At 41.8% G+C, this 22,024-nt stretch overlaps 1 long non-coding RNA gene across 1 annotated transcript; it reads right to left on the reverse strand.

The window, feature by feature from the left end:
• Nucleotides 1-3,611: 3,611 nt before the first annotated feature.
• On the reverse strand, nucleotides 3,612-10,558 carry LOC133784174 (uncharacterized). The gene is made up of 3 exons (XR_009871179.1): nucleotides 9,977-10,558; nucleotides 9,286-9,874; nucleotides 3,612-3,865 (listed from the first exon to the last, which is right to left on the reverse strand). It is a non-coding gene; the product is annotated as an uncharacterized LOC133784174 (long non-coding RNA).
• Between the last annotated feature and the right edge of the window lie 11,466 nt (nucleotides 10,559-22,024).

Raw genomic sequence — 22,024 nt, forward strand, 5'->3', positions numbered from 1 at the left:
AAAAAAATGACATGTATGTCTTTATTATTTTTAAATAAATATGATTTAATTATTTAAATTATCATAAAATATCTTCAAAATATCCTATTTTAATTAATTAATTTTTTTTTAAGTTTATATTTGTTCTAATTTTTGAATTTGGCAGTGACAACAAGAGATTATATATTATATGTTTAATATAATATTAATATTATACATGAATTTTAAATTTAGGTTTGTTTCTAGTTTTTTTTATTAAAAGAAGTTTGTTTCTAGTAGATAGTAGATTATATTATATATTATATGTTTAATATGATATTATTCTAATACGTGAAGTTCAAGTTTAAGTTTAATTACATTTTATTTAAGTTATAAAACATATGATTTTATTATTTTTAAATAATCATCATTGTAAAATATCTAAAAAAATATCTTATTTTAATTTGATTAATTATTTATTTCACTACAACAAAAAAACAATTTTACAGGCGACACTATTAGAGGCGACTGTGTGTCGCCCCTAATATACATGTTATTAGAAGTGACAAGGAGAAAGTTGCCCCTGATATTCTGAATAAATATCAGGGGCGACAGGTCGCCCCTGATATTTCAAAAGGCGCCCCTAATATTATGAAAATTTGACCAGAATGCATAGGGAAATTTGGGCTGTTTGTCCTTTTATGTGAAATTTATTAGGGTGATGTGTCACCCCTAATATTCTGCGATGTCGCCCCTGATATTGTTATATATCCTCACATTCTCAACCATTTATCCATTCTCTTATGCAACAAACAAAAATAAAAATAAAAGCTCATCTCAATTCCCCTTTCTCTAAACCGAGAAGACAACCCATTTCCCTTCTTTCTCTCTCTCCCTCCCTCTCTCCCACCCATTCAGACCACCATCCCTCCCTCTCTCACCCATTTGGACCACCATCTTTCTCTCTCTCCCTTCCTTTCTCTCACCCATTCGGACCACCACCACCGAAGCACCGCCGCCACCTCAGATCCGCCCCATCGCTGACGCCTCCTTAGATCCTCCCACCCACTGGATATTGAGGTATATATACATATTTAGTTTTTTTTTTAATTTTTTTTATAAATATATATAATCTGTTGTGTATATATATTTATATATTTTTAGTTTTTTTGTTTATTTATATATATTTTTTATAAATATATATACATATAATGTAGAAGTGTGCCCGTGTGTGGTGCGTATTTGTATTTATATATATATTTAGTTTATTTTATAAATATATATAATGTGTTAGCCGTGTATGTGTATATATATATTTATATATTTTTTAGATTTTTATTTATTTATATTTTAAAAATAAATATATACATATAATGTATCTTTTTTTTGTTCTTGTTATATATATATATATAATAGGAATAATTAATGTAACAATTATCTTTCCAATTAATATTTATTGCCTAATTATTCTAAAAAAATTGAAATTATTGATTTTATATATTTTATTTATTTATTTTCATCATCATTATAATAATTACTCATCAAAAACTTGTTTAGTGATTTATGGTAACCATCGATGGGTAATAACCTTTGAGAAGTCTTCCATATATATATGTATATATGTATTTATATATATCGTTTATTTATTTTTTTATAAATATATATAACGTGTAGTTTATACATATTTATATTTTTTATCAGTTTATATGTATATATTTATATAGATATATATATATGTGTGCCTGTATATATATATTTATAATATATGTATTTGTAATATGTGTACCGAAGATATATATATATATATAATTTTTTATATATAAATATATATTATGTGTGTGCTGAGTGTATATATATTTATATACATTTTTAGTTTTTTATTTATTTAAATTCTTTTATAACAATGTATATTATGTTTGTGTAGAAATTGAAGGAGTATCTCTTGGAAATTTGGTAGCTATATTATTTCTAATTTTGTGGCATCAAGATATTTAATTTTTGATTAGTTCGTTTTAATTAATTTAATTAATATGTGAATGTGTGTAGAAAGTAAAATGTGTTTAGTGATATTTATATGTGTGTAGAATAACATATTGTGAATGTGTGTCTAAAATTGTATAATGTGTTAGTGTTTGAATTTTATTAATAATATGTATATTGTGAATGCTCTGGGAAGTTTCTGAGTGTTATTTGCATGGTTTTAAATTTTTAGGATAGGTAAGAATATAACCGTTATGTTGCCGAAATTTTAGTAGAGTTAATTAGGAAAATTTTTAGTAGTATTAGGATAAATCATTATAAAATTAATTGATGATAAATAATTATTTAATTTTGAGTTTATCATTATTATTTAATTAAATTAGGAAATATATTAAGAAATAAAGGAAGCTTTAAAAAATATAAAATGATAAATAAATATAATATTTAATTAAAATTAAATTGAATTTGGTGATATTAATTAAATTTAGAAATGAGAAAAATCCTTCTTAAACACAAATTAGAAAAAAATATTATCCAAAATAATTAGAAATATAACAAAGTAATAATAAACTTAACAAATAATGAATAAATTTAACATTAATTTGAAAGAAGAAAAAATAAGTTTGATGATTAAAAAAAATAACTAATTATGAAAAATCTTGACAAATTTGAAAACTAAGAATGAAAATAATTACCTATAATTAATTTCAATTATATTTAATTAAACAGGTAGATTAGTGCTAGATTATAAACTGTATTGAAATAGTAAATACTCTCTCGAACACGCACAACTTTTATGTGGTTCAGTGGTTGAATCCACCTAGTCCACGAGTCAATATTATTACTTTTCTCTCTCAATTTCTGCAGAGTTTTGGTAATACAAAAGTAGTCCTCTCCCTTTTCTTGTCCAATATTCCTAGGATTCATAGGGGGATTCCATGGATAGGTTTGGGTAACCGCGTGGATAAATAAGGTATATAATTAATATAGATTATTCCCATTTACATTGGGATATGATTTGATAACAGAATAAACATACTCTTGCTATCTCGGATAATAAATGATAGATATGTGATACAACATGGGAATTACTGAGCGCATAAAGAGTCTCTGAGTCTCTTGGGATACTTCAGTATGCGTTCCGTCCAGGTTCTCACGAGCTGAATGTCTCACCCGAGTTCGCGTTTAACGACTATCTGAACCCTAGACCGTAGTAAGCTCAGAGCGCCCAAAGTTGGATGTATCGTACTGTTGAACCCCCAAACTTGGACTGTTCATATCACTACTAGCCAGATATTTTACTTGGCTATTTTTCCATACTTTCATCTGCTAGCTGTACCCGAGCTGAGTAATTGAACTCGTGCTAATTTTAGGGTACAACATTTGTCCCCAAGCACCTACTCGTGCTTGATGTTGTCACTCTCTGACACACATAGTAGGGGATTTTAGACTTCTGCCATAAAAAAATCGTTCCTGCCCACTAATCAAGTACTGGATACATGGCTTTCTGCAACTGGCATCCGTTCGGGTTTCGAGGACTGAGACAACTGACCTGTAACGCCCTGGATAGCCAAGACCGCTACACTCTGTACTTATAAAGGTGCAGGACTCGCTAGTCAAGTCATTGATTTGAAAACGTGTCACTAGACATGTAAGATCTATGGTTAAAAAGGTTTCGGTCTCAAAAGACTCATTTCATATATTTAAACTGTAATAAACAAGGGATCCCATAAACACAAAGTTAAAATAAGTTTACAGACTTCCAAAAGTACATAAGTATCCACTAGCCATACTAAGGCAAAACAGATAGTCTTTAGGTTCCATGTCCTTGCCTAGACCTCAACCGTGGCGGTCGAGCACCTGGCTATGTACATTCTGCTCGCCGAGCTCTCCAGTCAGGGCTGATCTAACTTGCCCTTGCCTTTACCTGCACCACGTAGCACCCGTGAGCCAAGGCCCAGCAAGAAAACATCACAGATAACTCAAACAATAATAACAGACAAATAGTTCTATATGCATGTATACTCACTCCAATACAAGATAATCAGCATATACAATCCAATACAAGATACATTCTACCACATATACTGCTCATATCACATAATAATTAGAGCCGACGACTTAGGCCGCGCCCTCTGTTTAACCCACTGACTCTGGCCCGCTTAAACCAAGCTCAGTGCATAATAAGCTGTCCTCGGCTACCAGTGGCCGAGCCGCGCCCTGTGCGCTAGTGAGACCCTTGTCACCCTTAGACCGTTGGTTCACTAAATGGCTTGCATGGCATAATACCATCCTTTCAAGCTTTTACAATAGGGAGCCCTTAGTCCCGTCTCATATAATCAACCAGGTGCAGTTTTCTTACCTTTAGCTTTCAGATGAGTTAGTTACGGGCGATACTCCTTGAGTGCGATCCGATCCTCGAGCCCTAGCTTAACACCTAGTCACAACCATGAAGAAAGACACCATTAACAACCTTAAATGAGCTTCCAAGCCAAGTTCTAGTACTCGGAACATTGAACTTCACTAAATATGGTAAAAGACTCAACCCCGAGCACCCTAGGTTAAATTCCCAAGCCTAAAATCTTAAAATCCCAAAATCCCTTAAGCGCCGCGGCATAGGCCACCCATACCGCAGCATGGCCCCCAAACAGAGCCATCCAGGTCGCCTCTTCGACCTTGCTATTCCTCCATAATACTTTCACTAACAGAATTGTCTTATTTCGCAGAACTTTATCCTTCCGATCTAAAACCCGAACTGGTCTCTCCTCATAGGATAAATCTGCCTGTAGCTCCAAGTCCTCATGCCTCAACACATGTGTAGTATCAGAGACATACTTCCGCAACATAGAGACGTGGAACACATTATGAACTCCTGATAAGGACGGTGGCAAAGCCAGCCTGTAAGCCACCTGCCCAACCCTCTCTAAAATCTCAAAGGGTCCAACAAACCGAGGGCTCAGCTTGCCCTTCACTCCAAACCTCCTCACACCCCTCAACGGTGAAACTCGCAGAAACACGTGGTTCCCAACCTGGAACTCCACGTTCCTACGCTTAGGATCAGCGTAGCTTTTCTGTCTGCTCTGTGAGGCAAGCATTCTAGCTCGAATCTTTTCAATGGCCTCATTAGTCTTCTGAACCATATCTGGGCCCAAATATCTTCTCTCACCCATCTCATCCCAGTGAATAGGTGACCTGCACTTCCTTCCATATAACATCTCATAAGGAGCCACTCCAATCGTGGACTAGTAACTGTTGTTATATGAAAACTCAACCAATGGAAGATACTTACTCCACGAACCCTCAAAGTCAATCACACATGCCCTAAGCATATCCTCCAACACCTGAATCGTCCTCTCAGACTGCCCATCAGTCTGAGGATGAAAAGATGTGCTAAACTTCAGCTGAGTCCCCATGGCTCTCTGCAAAGCTCCCCAAAAATTGGAGGTAAAGATAGGGTCTCGGTCAGACACAATAGACTTTGGAACCCCATGGAGACGAACTATCTCCCTCACATACAACTCTGCATACTGTTCCACCGTATAGGTCGACCTCACTGGTAGAAAATGAGCTGACTTGGTGTACCTGTCCACTATCACCCACACCGAGTCATGAAGTCCAACTGTCCTGGGTAATCCACCAACGAAATCCATCGTAATGTCCTCCCACTTCCACTCCGGAATACCCAAAGGCTGAAGCAACCCTGCTGGTCGCTGATGCTCAGCCTTAACCTGCTGACAGGTTAAACATCTAGATACGTACTCAACTACATCCATCTTCATCCCGGGCCACCAGTATAACGTCCGTAGATCCTGATACATCTTCGTGGTACCCGGATGAAGTGAGTATGGCGTAGTGTGGGATTCATCCAATATCTCACGCCTAATTCCCTCATCTGCCGGAACACAAATCCGTCCCTAATACCGAAGCAAACCTGTCTCCAAAACTGAATAATCCTTAGCTGTCCCCGCTAAGGCATACTGCCTACTATCCTGCAACTGCACATCAGTGAACTGACCCTCCTTGATCCGCTCCAACAGGGTCGACTGCAAAGTGATATTGGCTAATCGGCCCACCACCAATTCTTTCTTTGCCCCAACCATCTCATCAGCCAATTCTCTCGAGATCTGAGTAGAACTATACAACTGTCCTGGGCCCCTCCGACTCAACGCATCTGCCACCACGTTGGCTTTCCCAGGGTGATAAAGGATATCACAATCATAGTCCTTAACCAATACTAACCAACATCTCTGTCTCATGTTCAGATCCTTCTGCGTGAAGAAATATTTCAGACTCTTATGATCAGTGTAGATCTCGCACTTCTCTCCATACAGATAATGACGCCACACCTTCAGTGCAAACACAACTGCTGCTAACTCCAAATCATGAGTCGGATACCTCTGCTCATACTCCTTCAGCTGTCGAGACGCATAGGCTATAACTTTCTCATTCTGCATCAGCACACAGCCTAAACCCAACCTCGATGCGTCATAGTAGACCACGAACTTCCCTTCCTCCGAAGGAAGACTCAACACTGGTGTAGAAATAAGCCGTCGTTTCAACTCCTGAAAGCTGTTCTCACACTTCTCTGACCAGACAAACTTCTGATTCTTTCTTGTTAACTCTGTCATTGGTGAAGAGATCTTCGAGAACCCCTCTACAAATCGCCTGTAGTAACCAGCCAACCCAAGGAAACTTCGCACCTCCGAGGCATTCCTCGGCCTCGGCCAATCCCTAACTGCCTCCACCTTGGATGGATCCACCTTAATCCCTTCTGCCCCAACTATATGTCCAAGGAAGGTCACCTCTGGTAGCCAGAACTCACACTTCTTAAACTTAGCGTACAACTGATGCTCCCTTAACCTCTGTAAAACCTGCTAGAGGTGCTGCTCATGCTCTGCCTCTGAACTGGAGTATACCAAAATGTCGTCAATGAAGACAATGACGAACTGATCCAAGAAATCCTTGAACACTCTGTTCATTAAGTCCATGAAAGCCGCTGGGGCATTGGTCAGACCAAAAGACATGACCAGGAACTCATAATGCCCATATCGTGTCCGGAAAGCTGTCTTTGGTATATCCTCATCCTTGATCCTCAACTGGTGATAACCAGATCGAAGATCAATCTTTGAGAACACCGTCTTACCTTGCAGCTGATCAAACAAGTCATCAATCCTTGGCAGAGGATACTTATTCTTTATGGTCAACTTGTTCAATTCTCTGTAATCGATACACATCCTCAGAGTCCCGTCCTTCTTTTTAACGAACAACACTGGAGCGCCCCACGGAGAATAGCTAGGCCTGATAAACCCTAAATCCAGAAGTTCTTGCAACTGTATCTTCAACTCTTTCAGTTCTGCTGGTGCCATTCTGTACGGTGCCCTAGACACTGGTTCTGTCCCTGGTGCTAACTCAATCTCAAACTGAATCTCCCTACGCGGCGGCAACCCTGGCAGATCCTCAGGGAAGACATCCAAAAACTCACACACCAATCTAGTCTCTCCCGGCCCTGCCGGCATGACCCTAGCGGTATCCACTACACTAGCCAGAAAACCTATGCATCCTCCCTGCAACAAGTCTCTGGCTCTCAATGCTGAAATCATAGGTACACGGGGTCCAGACACTGCACCCACAAAGACAAAAGGGTCCTCGCCCTCTGGCTCAAAAGTAACCATCTTCTTCCTACAATCAATCGTAGCCCCATACCTAGCCAACCAATACATTCCTAGAATCATATCGAAATCTCCCAAATATAATTCAATCAAATCCACCGAAAGCTCTCTACCATCAACCATCAATGGCAGTGCCCTAATCCACCTCCTAGAGACTACCAGTTCCCCTGTAGGCAACAAAGTCCCAAACCCCGCAGTCCAATACTCACTAGGTCTACATAGTCTATCAATTACTCTACTAGAAACAAAAGAATGTGTAGCACCAGAATCAATCAATACTGTAAAAGGAAAGCCAGCACTAGAAAGCTGACCTGTCACTACTGAGGGACTAGCCTCAGCCTCCGCCTGAGTCAAGGTGAATACTCGAGCTGGGGTCAAGCTATCCACCTTTCCTGCTTCCCTTTTCTTCACCGTTGGGCAGTCTTTCCTGAGATGCCCCACTACCCCACAAACAAAACATGCCTTGGCCTTGCACTCGCCCAAATGGCGTCTTCTACACCTCGGGCACTCTGGATAGGTCCTCCATGCCTCACTGCCACCCTGACGGCCACCCTGACCACCCCGACCCCTCCTATCAAGACTAGGAGCGGCCGACGTGTCAGGAGTCTTCCTCTTGAAGTCACTGGGGCCTCCGCCCCTACCTGTCCCGGAATAAGGAGGCACCGCCCTGCGACCCTCACGCCTCACTGCGCTCTCCTTCCATATTTTTTTCTCCGCTTCCTCAGCGGTAAGAGCCCTCTCAACGGCCTGGGCATAAGTTATTCCTCCAGGTACCGTGGTAATCCTAACATCCCGGGCTATCATAGCATTAAGCTCCCTAATAAAACGATCTTGCTTAGCAGCATCAGTAGGCACAAGATCTGGTGCAAATTTCGCAAGCCTATCAAACTTCAGGGCATACTCTGTAACAGTCATACTTCCCTGTACCAGACTTACAAACTCATTAACCTTTGCTGCCCTAACAGTAACATTGTAATACTTCTGGCTAAACAAATCCTTGAAACCTTCCCAAGTCAGTGTGGCAACCTCTCTGGTCTGCGATGCCACTTCCCACCAAATACGGGCACCCTCCCTCAACATATAAGTGGCACAGGCCACTCTATCCTGTCCTTCAATCCTCATGAAATCCAGAATCACTGTGATCATAGCTAGCCACTGCTCAACTTTCAACGGATCTGGTCCTCCCTCAAAGACTGGGGGTTGCTGCTTCCTGAACCGCTCATATAACGACTCTAACCTGTTAACAACCTCCCCAGGCTGCATAGCTGGTACCACTGCAGGTGGTAAAGAAGGGGCAGCACTCCCTGATGGAGCCTGCTGCTGCAAAATACGAATCAACTCATCCTGACTCTGTAATCGAGCCTGCATCTCAGCCATTAACTGTTGCCAGTTCTCAGGGACTGGCGGAGGTGTCTGGCCCTGGTCATTGCCCCTGGTCCCGGACCCAGTGTCGGCTAGTCGTGAAGATTTCCTTGGACGCATAACTATCCAAGTCAATCTGCAAATATCGACTCAGCGGTCAAACCACAATGACAGGGTAAAAGTTTCCCCAAAACTCAACAATAGAACATAACCATTCATAGACAACCAACACATATAAGCATCCATACACCATAAACAATTAATCATCATATACTCATTTACATGCACGATAATGTTGATAAAGATGCCTCAATACCATCACACAGCAGTCAAGGGCCAGGCCCTATCAGTATCTCATGCTTCCTAGCAATTCAGTCAATAACATCATGCATAACTCATCTCAGGTACATAAGCACATAAGCACACATATACACATTACCAAACCCCAACTTGAGCTTGTCTCCAGCAGCGAATGTACATATCCAGGCTGTCTTCAGGAACCCGTAAACCTAGGACGCTCTGATACCAAGTTGTAACGCCCTGGATAGCTAAGACCGCTACACTGTGTACTTATAAAGGTGCAGGACTCGCTAGTCAAGTCATCGATTTGAAAACGTGTCACTAGACATGTAAGATCTATGGTTAAAAAGGTTTCGGTCTCAAAAGACTCATTTCATATATTTAAACTGTAATAAACAAGGGATCCCATAAACACAAAGTTAAAATAAGTTTACAGACTTCCAAAAGTACATAAGTATCCACTAGCCATACTAAGGCAAAACAGACAGTCTTTAGGTTCCATGTCCTTGCCTAGACCTCAACCGTGGCGGCCGAGCACCTGCCTATGTACATTCCGCTCGCCGAGCTCTCCAGTCAGGGCTGATCTAACTTGCCCTTGCCTTTACCTACACCGCGTAGCACCCGTGAGCCAAGGCCCAGCAAGAAAACATCACAAATAACTCAAACAATAATAATAGACAAATAGCTCTATATGCATGTATACTCACTAGATAGTCCACAACAGATAATCAGCATATACAATCCAATACAAGATATATTCTACCACATATACTGCTCATATCACATAATAATTAGAGCCGACGACTTAGGCCGCGCCCTCTGTTTAACCCACTGACTCTGGCCCGCTTAAACCAAGCTCAGTGCATAATAAGCTGTCCTCGGCTACCAGTGGCCGAGCCGCGCCCTGTGCGCTAGTGAGACCCTTGGCACCCTTAGGCCGTTGGTTCACTAAATGGCTTGCATGGCATAATACCATCCTTTCAAGCTTTTACAATAGGGAGCCCTTAGTCCCGTCTCATATAATCAACCAGGTGCAGTTTTCTTACCTTTAGCTTTCAGATGAGTTAGTTACGGGCGATACTCCTTGAGCGCGATCCGATCCTCGAGCCCTAGCTTAACACCTAGTCACAACCATGAAGAAAGACACCATTAACAACCTTAAATGAGCTTCCAAGCCAAGTTCTAGTACTCGGAACATTGAACTTCACCAAATATGGTAAAAGACTCAACCCCGAGCACCCTAGGTTAAATTCCCAAGCCTAAAATCTTAAAATCCCAAAATCCCTTAAGCGCCGCGGCATAGGCCACCCATGCCCGGCATGGCCCCCAAACAGAGCCATCCAAGGCACAAAAACAGGTAAGGGCCACGGCATTGCTTGGACCATGCCGCGGCCCGCCCTCCTTCCTCAGCATGTAACAACCTTGAAGGGCCGCTGCTCACCAAGAACCATGCCGTGGCCCGACCCTTCGAACCCAGAAAAAACCACCATTTTCAATCTCTAAACCTCACCTTAAGATATCCCAAAGCCCCCAACTCAAAACTAATTAACTCCCAACTTCCTTAACATGATCTAAGCAACATAATTCCCAAGAAAACACAGTCTATCACACTCTAATCCTCTCCTTTCCATTTCTGAAACCCAAGTGCTACAAACACCCAAACCAGCCACTCAAACACAATCTAGAACCTCTAAAATTGGAGTTAGAACTCACCTTTGCTGTAGAATCACTTCACCAAGCTGTGGCCAAGCTAGGTCCCCAAGTTCCCTTCTTAATTCTTCCTTAGAACATCACAACTAAACTTGCTTCAGCACTTAACTAAAACCCAGCTAAAACTCATAATTCAACCACAGAAAACAGAGTTAGATGCTTACCTTAAATCTTGCTCCAGTTCCTTGATTAAACCCCTGAGCTAGACCCCCAAATCCACTCTACAAATCTCAGAATTCCAACTTGCTTCTCCCTTAAGTTTTCTGTGTTTTTCTCTCCTTGGTTTCCTTTGAGCGTGTAAGTGAGCTGAGAGAAAATGCTTAGTCGGTTTGTGTTTTTCTTCTAAAGGCTTCCTTAAGTCTAACTTATCCATTAAGTTAATCCCGAGGCTCGGGGTACCGGAACCGTCCCCGAGGCCGAAATGGTAAAATCCCCCAATATTCCCGCCTAGACACCCTAACCTCAAATATATCTCCAATTATTTATTTTAAGCACCCGATAGTCTAAATCACTACCTGATACCTAAAATATCCCTGACTTGCCCAAAGTCAATTATAATACCCCGTTGTGACTTTTCCCGCTATCTAGCCCTAGGATCGCCTCGAGTCGCCGGCTGCAGATTTATCCACATCATAATGTGGTTCTCGCATATACCACATAATATAATCAATTAGCATATAAGCATCATTAAACATATAATTACTCATTAAATCACAATTATTCCAGTAATGCCCTCCTGACACACTAATCAAGGCCCTTAAGCCTTATTAGTGAATTTGGGTCGTTACATGACCTGTCAACTTTTTGCCTCTATATGGTTCATTTAATCTTGGCCTTTGGATCTCGAACTAACCCAATCAGATGGCCCAGATTAGCTTCCGTAGTTTACATATAAATAAGATAATCAGTCCTGAAACTTCACCACCTTTGCATTAAAAAAATTTCCTTTTCAAAAGCCCAAGTTTACCTTTTCTTCTCCAGAATCTCTCAAAAACCCTCCATCGGCTTTCAGACTTTCAGAAGCTTTCAAATAAATTTTCTGTGGACGTATTGATATCTTCCTTGAATGAGCATATAATCTATAAGTATTTCTTCACCTGGTTTGTTTTTATCGATTCTTTATTTTCCAGTGAGTTTTACTTCAAAAATACAATACCGTCTAGGTTACATCTAAGTGTAAATGGGAAATAGGATTTGGTTTAGGCTATATAAATGAAATTAGATTCATTTAGAAGTAAGGTATTCTCAAAACTAGGCATATTTTCTGGATTTTTCTGAGAAAATTCTATTGGTGAATCGGTCTGTATACCTGTTTGTGGTGTACAAGTCGAAGGGGCTTTAGGTTTAATCCTAGGTAGCTTAAATGTTACGATTCCTTAGACAGTTTTGCATTAAACCACTTTAAAAAGGAAAGTAGTGGGCCTGGCAGATCTGGCACGCGAATCCCGAAGTATCTGGGAATTTTAAGAAATCGAGGCGCGTGGGACCACGCGTTGAGGCTAGGGCGAAGCTTAACTTGTATAAACTTTAAAATCTCAAAAGTAAACCAATTAAATCTTTGATCTTCTGTACCTCTATAACCGTAGCTAAAAACCATCTTAGGTCACCTACTAATAGGCCGCTCTGTCGTCAGGCGATTTGAATCATGGCACCTAAAAAGAAGAATGCCGCAAGCTCCTCTACTCAAAACAAAAATAATGCCAAGTAGACCGCCTCTGATTCTCCCATCCCTCACTTTGGTCTTGTGGTGGAGAGAGAGATTGTAGTCGACCTTAATGCATTCTTTGAGGCCGAACATATAGTCTCTCAAATAACAACTCAAGGGAAAGTGAACAAGATCTTGCTGAGTCACAGGATCGATATGGGAGCTGACGGTCTTGTCACCTGACCTGTGCTTGAGGGAGAACAGAGTTGCGCCCTTCTCCAAGACGACTATGGGGCTTGGAGTGATGAGCACCTGAAGGCCGGTGCCTTCCTCCCACTAGACCAGTATTTCGTAGACATTCTGAACTACGTCAAATTGGCTCCTTTCCAGCTCCCCCCAAACTCATACAAGCTTTTGGTGGGGTTAAAATATTTGTTTCTGAGGCACGAGTGGGAGGTCCCCACTCCAGCAGACATCATGTACTTCTTCTGCCTCAAGGAGCAGAAAGGGCGAGGTGACAAATTTTATTACCTCATTCGTTTCCCAAACTCCGCCTCTGTCATCGACCTTCCTAGCCACCCAAATGACTATAAGGATTTATTCTTTATGTCAAATGGCTTCAAGAACTGCGATTATCGACACTTCAATCATCCTCATAAGTCTTCTATCTTTATGAATTCAGTGAACTTTTATGACTTTTGCATTGTATAAAAGATATATATTTTTTATAGATTCTGACTAAGTTCGCTCTTTGTGCAGCTATATTCTCGAGGACAGGGCGATCTGAGACCCTTGGAGGTCAGTACGAGACCCTGTCTAGTCTTCCTCTCAGGGAGAAAGACTATCATCTGATTGTGAACAACGCAACCATGGTGGCTTGCAAACTGATCAGAAAGGGCCAAACGTTAGCTCTGAGGACCCGAGCTCCTCTTCTAGTCATCCCCGAGCTCCCCCCTTCTCAAGAGGCCTTGCCAGCCAACGAGGACGCCAAGGAGGAAGAAAATGTGGCACCGCTTGTACGAAAAAGGTGAGCTCTTGAAGGCAATTAGGGGCCCGATATTGAGCGAAATGCGTCCGGGGCAGCAGCCGCCCCCTCTGGCCAAGGTATTCCATACCCTTTCAGAGAGTTAGATCGGGCTACTTCTAGTTATAGGCTAATTCGATTTAACCCTAACCAGCTCGTTAGCAGCCACCCTACTGATCCGGACCTCAACATAACCCTCCTTCAGTGCGTGGATCATTTGGTGGTACGCTATGACCATAGCTACCCCAAAGGAACCATCATAGTTGACAACACTTTACATTTTAGATCCACCATTTTTTAGGAGTATGGGACAAACCGTAGGTCTTGGCCTTCCCTGCTCCAGGGCGCGTATGCCCCTGGTTTTAGGCAGTACATAGATGAGTCCAGCTTCAAGGAAGGACTTGAACCCCCTAGGATATAAGAGGTCATATCTTTAGACTCCCCCTTCCTCCGTTAATCCCAGAGTTAGAGGTTATTCCTAGCATGGTCAATACCCCCGAGCTAATTGTAATAGATTCCTCCCCTAGCCCGGAGGGCAGGGTTCTTGCTCTTTTTCTTGTATTTATAATATTTTCAAAGCATTACTCCTGTGAAATGAATCTTTTGTTCGCTATTTTTTTAGGTGAAGAGATGGAATTGCCAGGAGCTCCAGATTTGAGGGGTGCCGTTAAGATCGGTGGGACCGAAACTGGTCCTGTGGTGAAAAGGCCTAGGGAGACAAAGAAAGAAACTCCGAAGACGGGGGTATCACTAAATCCTTGTTTAAGGATAAGGGTGCTAGCACTGCTCGGGAGCAGCCATAAAGAGAGCTCCCCTCAGCTCCAGTAATAACGTTTACTGTTCGCCAAGCTCCCCCTCTTCCTCCTCGACATGTGCCTTCCTCAAATCCTCTCAAGTGATTCAAAACGAGGCCCCCATTCAAAGCGAGATTCCCATTGTCTGGATCCCGGTTGAGCCACACGAACTGGACAAGATTCCCGAGGCTTTTTGGGGCATCGTGTATGAGACAACAAGCCACATGGTGGGCCATGCTTACAAGGACATTGTTAGGGATTTAAGGACCATAGAGGAGCGCAGCCCTAAAGATGTCCTCAAATCTGCTATGGGGATGAACCTTACCGTGAGTCCCTTTCACCCTCCTAACCTTTCCTTGCTTCAATATTTTTTTTTTCTTGACTTGCTTCATTATTCTCCAGTCTGTCTTGGCCCAATATCGAAACATAGCTCATGTTAAAGTTAGGAACGAGGAACTTCGAGCGACCCTAAATTTTGCTCAAGAGAATGAGCAGGCTTCCAAAGCCACTGTGAGTGTTGCTCAAGAGAACGAGTAGGCTGCCAAAGCTGCTCTTATTTCTTCTCAGGAGGGCGAGCGGTCTGCGAAGGCTGCCCTATCCACCTCTCAGGCTCAGGTCGTGGAGGCTCTGACCATGGCACAGAGGGATTTCCTGGAGCATTTTTCCTTCGTGATCTTGTCCCAGCCCCTCCCCGCAGGTTGTTATGGGAATTTCTGGGAATCTGTGAAGAAGGCACAGAGCTTGGGGTTGCAGTCCTGACTGACTGGCTGACATGCTGATGATGACCCCTATGATGATCAGTGGGCTGAGCACTCTGGTGGTTTCGCCCTGAAGGCGCGGAACTTGGAGTGGAGGTTTTGACAGAACGACTCATTTTAGACCGGTTATTCCCGTGGGACTTATGAGACCCACTTTGCCTCTTTCTGACATTAACGTTTGTTGCAAGAGGGGGTAACCGAGCCAAGTCCTCCTCAATCTGCCTGTTTTCCCAAACAAGATGGCTCCTTAACTTGGCGTTTTCCATCTCGACGGTAGTCAAGTATCTTGGATTAGGATTTAATGGTAGTGACGCTGAACTCCCAGCGTCGTCCTCACCCACTGGTTGTTTTCCCGGAAGTTGCTGAACATCCGGGCCCCTTTCATTGGGAACAATTGTATGATGGGCCTCTTGCCCACCATTCTATTCCATCTCATTATCATGCATCAATCGAGTGAGCACCATGATGAAAGTTGACTGAAATTTGTGAAGCACTAATTTCCTATCAATGAAAGCACCAAACTGTTGACACAATTTTTCACCAACAATGTATTAAGAAAACTAAACAGGTAGATTAGTGCTAGATTATAAACCATAATAAAATAGTAAATACGCTCTCGAACATGCACAACTTTTAAGTGGTTCAGTGGTTAAAATCCACCTAGTCCACGAGTCAATATTATTACTTTTCTTTCTCAATTTCTGCAGAGTTTTGGTAATACAAAAATAGTCCTCTCCCTTTTCCTGTCTAATATTCCTAGTATTTATAGGGGAATTCCATGGACTGTTTTAGGTAACCACGTGAATAAACCACGTGGATAAATAAGGTATATAATTAATACAGATTATTTCCATTTACATGGGGATATGATTTGATAACTGAATAAACATACTCCTGCTATCTTGGATAATAAATGATAGATATGTGATACAACCTGGGCATTAATGAGCACATAAAGAGTCTCCGAGTCTCTTGGGATCCTTCAGTATGCATTCCGTCCAGGTTCTCACGAGCTGAATGTCTCACACGAGTTTGCGTTTAATGACTATCTGAACCCCAGCTTGTAGAAAGCTCAGAGCGCCCAAAGTTGGATGTATCATGCTGTCGAACCCCCAAACTCGGGCTGTTCACATCACTGTTAGCCAGATATTTTACTTGGCTATTTTTCCATACTTTCATCTACCAGCTGTACCCGAGCTGAGTAATTGAGCTCGTGCTAATTTTAGGATACAACAGTAATGATAATATCAATGGACACTTTATTCTTTAATAAAGTACTCTATAAATATATGTCTATAATTATCAAGAGTTCAATATCATATTTATAGTGGAGTAATCATGAGAGTAATAAATATGATTATTTAATCAAAGAGCTTTGATTAATAATCTAATATTTATTGGAGCTTGATATTATAGGTCCATAGGTCCCCATGATGGCTCTATCAACACCATATCAAGGTAAGAGTTGATACAATGGTAAAACTGTTGTAACGCCCTGGTTACCCCAGAACCGTTACGGTGAACAGTGAACTGGAAATTTGACCCGGTACCCGAGTCCTTTGGTTAAAAACGTGTTCTAAGTGTTATTAACAGGCTAAGGTGGAAAATCAATAAAAAGGAAAGGATATGTTTTATTTAATACATAAAACTATTCATGGGACCACAATAACATTTACAAGTTATTTACAACTCAAAAAGGTCATTATTGTATCAAAATTACAAACCCGTCGACCTAAGCGGCAAAAATAGGGTAAACCCCCCTAGTTCCTCTAAGAACTCCTTGGCCATGGTGGTCAAGCGGCCGCATATGTACACATCACCACCTAAGCTCTCCACTCAAGGCTGGGTGAGCTTTTCTTTCCCTTTACCTGCACCACATAGCACCCATGAGCCAAAGCCCAGCAAGAAAGCACAGTATTGTATATAAACATTATCAAAGGATTATCATTATAATCACATTGAGCTTAAAGCTCTTAAATAGATGAGTGAATATCACTTGAGGTTCTAGAAAACCATACTGAGTGACTGACAAGCAAGTAACTAATTTAAACAGAAGAGTGGCTGCTGGGTAAGCCACTAGCTTTAAACAGATGCGAGATTGATGGGTAGGTCTCTAACTTAACAGATGAGTGACTGATGGGTAAGTCACACAAGCGCTTATAATATTCATCGAACTTGAGGTCTGTCCAGCATTGATGCTCTTTGAGTCATCCAATGCAGATATCGATTAGATCTAATCTTTATTGGCTTGCGTTGAACACGCTAAGGCCGTACCTGACTTATGAGTCAGCACTGTGTGACCAATGCCCAATACCACTGCTTCACAGTTGATACTGTCACCTTTGCCAATTCTGACTAATGAGTCAGCACTATGCACAAGTGAGCAAGATTTGCTAAGCATTCAATAATCAATCCATGTCCACATTTACACAATCAACATGCCTCAAGAATAACCATGCATGTCACATGTGGGGTGCAGTTTTCTTACCTCTGATTCGAGCTAGAATGAATAGAAGAACGAACCTTGAGAACAGTCTAGCTTTTAGTCCTTTAGCGGTCACCTAATCATAACCAAATATGGGACACCATCAATAAAATAATAATCAAGGGTTCCCAAACCAAGATCTAGCCTCCGGGACATCAATCCCCACTAATTCGGGTAGTAGGAACGATCCCGAGGCCTAAAACCATATTCCCAGGGCCAAAACACTCAAACGAGCTCAACCCTGCTCAAGGGCTACGACCCCCAGCCACTCCAGAAGTAAGGGCCGCAGCGCCTAGCAAGCACAAATCCTCCCACCTGCTTCTTCGAGCTAGGGCCGCGGCACTCCAAGAATAGGGCCGTGGCCCCCAACCCAGAACATGCCCAAACTCATTTTCCAACATCCCAAAGCCTCCAAAATCATGCCTAAACATTACCAAATCATCAAATCAAGGTTCCTAAGCTTCCCAATGGTCCAAAAACATTAAAACCCAAGGTTCAATCAAACCAACAACTCAACAATTCACAAAGCCAATCCAAAGCTTAGAAACTCTAAAACTCAAAACTTTAAACTTAGATTACCTTCGATTGGGTTGTTTCTCGTCAAATCCTTCGATCTAGAAGCTTCTAATCTTTCCTAGGATCGCTATGCCTCGATCCTCGCTTGATTCCAACTCCTAGAACTCAAGATATCTTCAAAAACTCTTCGAACGATGAAAATGAACTAACGGGGAAGAACGAGAGGTTTTCTAACGTACGTTCTATCTGACAAGCTACTTCAAGCTTAAGTAACCTCAAATAAAACCTAGTGCTCGGGGTCCCAAAAACACCCCCGGGGATATTATAGTCAAAACTTCCAAAATTTCACCCTGATCTCAATAACTCCCAATTTATCATCAAATAAACATTCTTACTACCCAATAATTGACCCCGTTATGACAAAACCGCTAATCCATTATATAGGACCGTCTCATGCCGAATAGCTCGAATATATCTCCATAATAATGGAATCTCATACACAAATCACATTATGCACCCAAATACACAAATTTGCCCTCAACGGGCCAAATTATCAAAACATCATAATATTCAAATGTGGACCCACATGCATGCATATAACATCATATTATAATATAATTCACATAAACATGCATATATTCATTTAATGACATAATTAAACAGTTATGGCCCTCCCGGCCTACTAATCCAACCACTAAACCGCATTAGGGATTCAGGGCTTTACAAATATCCCCTCCTTACTGAAATTTCGTCCTCGAAATTTACCTGAACAGCTCGGGATACTGACCTTGCATATCTGACTCCAGCTCCCAGGTCGCTTACTCGACCTTGCTGTTCCTCCTCAATACCTTAACCAAAGGTATCGTCTTATTCTTGAGGACTTTATCCTTTCTGTCAAGTATTTGAACTGGCTGCTCCTCAAAGGAGAGATCTAGCTCAAGCTCCAGATCTTCATAACTCAAAATATGATTCATGTCAGATACATACCTCCGAAGAGCTGATACATGAAATACATTATGCATGGCTGACAACGCCGGAGGCAAGGCCAATCTGTAAGCCACTTGACCAATCCTCTCCAGGATCTCAAATGGACCTACAAATCTAGGACTCAGCATGCCTTTCTTCCCAAACCTTCTCACCCCTTTCCATGGCGAGACTCTAAGGAAGACATAGTCTCCCACTTGGAACTCCACATTCCTGCGCTTGGGATCTGCATAGCTCTTCTATCTACTCTGAGAAGCGAGCATCCGAGCTCTAATCTTCTCAATGGCCTCACTGGTCCTCTGAATTGCCTCAGGCCCCAAGTATCTCCTTTCACCTATCTCATCCCAATGAATGGGAGATCTGCACTTCCTACCATACAACATCTCGTAAGGTGCAACTCCAATGGTAGACTGATAACTGTTGTTGTAGGAGAACTCTATCAAAGGCAGATAATTACTCCAAGATCCACCAAAGTCCAGCACACATGCTCTCAGCATGTCTTCCAGAATCTGGATCGTCCTTTCAGATTGCCCATCTGTCTGAGGATGATAAGCAGTATTGAACTTCAACTATGTCCCCATGGCCTTCTGTAAACTCCCCCAGAACTTGGAAGTAAAAGTAGGGTCCTGATCTGACACGATCGACCTAGGTGCTCCATGGAGACGCACGATCTCTCTCACATAAAGATCGGCATACTGGTCAACTGTATAAGTAGTCCTCACTGGCAGAAAGTGAGATGATTTGGTGTAGCGATCCACTGTCACCCAAATAGAATCATGCTGACCAACAGTCCTGGGTAAGCCCACCACGAAATCCATCGTGATGTCTTCCCACTTCCACTCTAAGATATCTAGAGGCTACAATAACCCTGCCAGCCTCTGATGCTCAGCCTTGACCTGTTGACATGTCAAGCACTTAGCCACATACTCTACTACATCTCTCTTCATCCCCGGCCACCAATACAACGATCTCACATCCTGACACATCTTCGTGGTGCCTGGATGCAAAGAGTAAGGTGTAGTATGATATTCATCCAGAATCTCTCGCCTCAAAGTAGTGTCTAGCGGAACACATATCTGCCCCTTGTATCTCAACAAGCCTAACTCAGACACTGTATAATCCCTGGATGCTCCAGCCAGAACATCCTCTCTGATCTTGATCAGTTGTGGATCACCCAACTGACCTTCCTTGATTCTCTCCAACAACGTAGACTGTAGCGTAATGTTAGCCAACTGGCCCACCAGCAACTCTATACCAGCTCTGGTCATATCATCTGTTAACTCTCTGGCTATCAGCCTCATACCATGAATCTGTCCCGGACTCTTCCGGCTTAAAGCATCAACTACCACGTTGGCTTTTCCTGGATGATACAGAATCTCACAATCATAATCTTTTACTAACTCCAGCCAAAGCCTTTGCCTCATATTCAGGTCTTTCTGGATGAAGAAGTATTTCAGGCTCTTGTGGTTTGTATAGATCTCACACTTATGTCCATAGAGATAATGCCTCCATATCTTTAAAGCAAAAACCACAGCTGTCAACTCTAAATCATGAGTGGGATATCTTTTTTCATACTTCTTCAACTGACGAGAAGCATAAGCAATTACCTTTTCTGATTGCATCAAAACACAACCCAAACCCTGATGAGAAGCATCGCAGTAGATCACAAACTTCTCCTGATCTGGCAAACAATCTGTGTTCCCTCAGTCTCTATAGAACCAACCTCAGATGTTGTTCATGCTCTGACTCAGTCTGAGAATATACCAGAATATCATCGATGAAGACGATCACAATCTGGTCCAAATAATCCTTGAACACTCTGTTCATCAGATCCATAAAAGCAGCAGGGGCATTAGTCAATCCAAATGACATGACAAAAAAATCATAATGCCCATACCTGGTACGAAAAGCAGTCTTCGGTATATCTCCTTCCTTGACCCTCAACTGATGATAACCAGAACGAAGGTCGATCTTAGTGAATACCTTCCTACCTTACAACTGATTAAACAGATCATCTATCCTTGGCAAATTATACTTGTTCTTAATTGTTAGCTTATTCAGTTCTCTGTAATCAATACACATTCTAAGAGAACCATCCTTCTTCTTTACAAACAGAACTGTCGCACCCTAAGGTGAGAAGCTAGGTCTGATAAAACCCAAATCTAACAGCTCTTGCAACTGTACCTTTAATTCTTTCAGCTCAGCTGGGGCCATTCTGTAAGGCACTCTAGAAATTGGCTCCGTCCCTGGTGCCAGTTCTATAACGAACTCAATTTCTCTGTGCGGTGGCAACCCTAGCAAATCTTCTGGAAACACATCCAGAAACTCGCAAAAAAGTCTGGTATCTTCTGGTCTCACTAGCATGACCTGAGTGGTATCAACCACACTGGCTAAGAATACAATACAACCTCTTTGTAATAGATCCCTGGCCCTCAACACAGAAATCATAGGAATGCGAGGTCCATGCACATCACCAACAAACACAAAAGGATCCTCACCTTCAGGCTCAAAGGTGACCATCTTCCTTCTACAATCAATGGTTGCCCCATACTTTGCCAACCTGTCCATACCCAATATCATATCAAAGTCAGTCATAACCAACTCTATCAAGTCCACTGATAATTCTCTGCCCTCCACTATCACTGGCAAAGATTTGACCCATCTCCTGGATACCACTAACTCTTCAGTGGGTAACAAAGTACCAAACCCCACAGCATAGAAATCACAAGGTCTACACAGTCTATCAATAATACTACTAGTAACAAAAGAGTGTGTAGCACCAGAATCAATCAATACATTATAAGGGGTTCCAACACTAAGAAGCTGACTTGTAACAACT

This window comes from Humulus lupulus, chromosome 6, assembly GCF_963169125.1.
Source record: "Humulus lupulus chromosome 6, drHumLupu1.1, whole genome shotgun sequence".
Taxonomy (NCBI): Eukaryota; Viridiplantae; Streptophyta; class Magnoliopsida; order Rosales; family Cannabaceae; genus Humulus; species Humulus lupulus.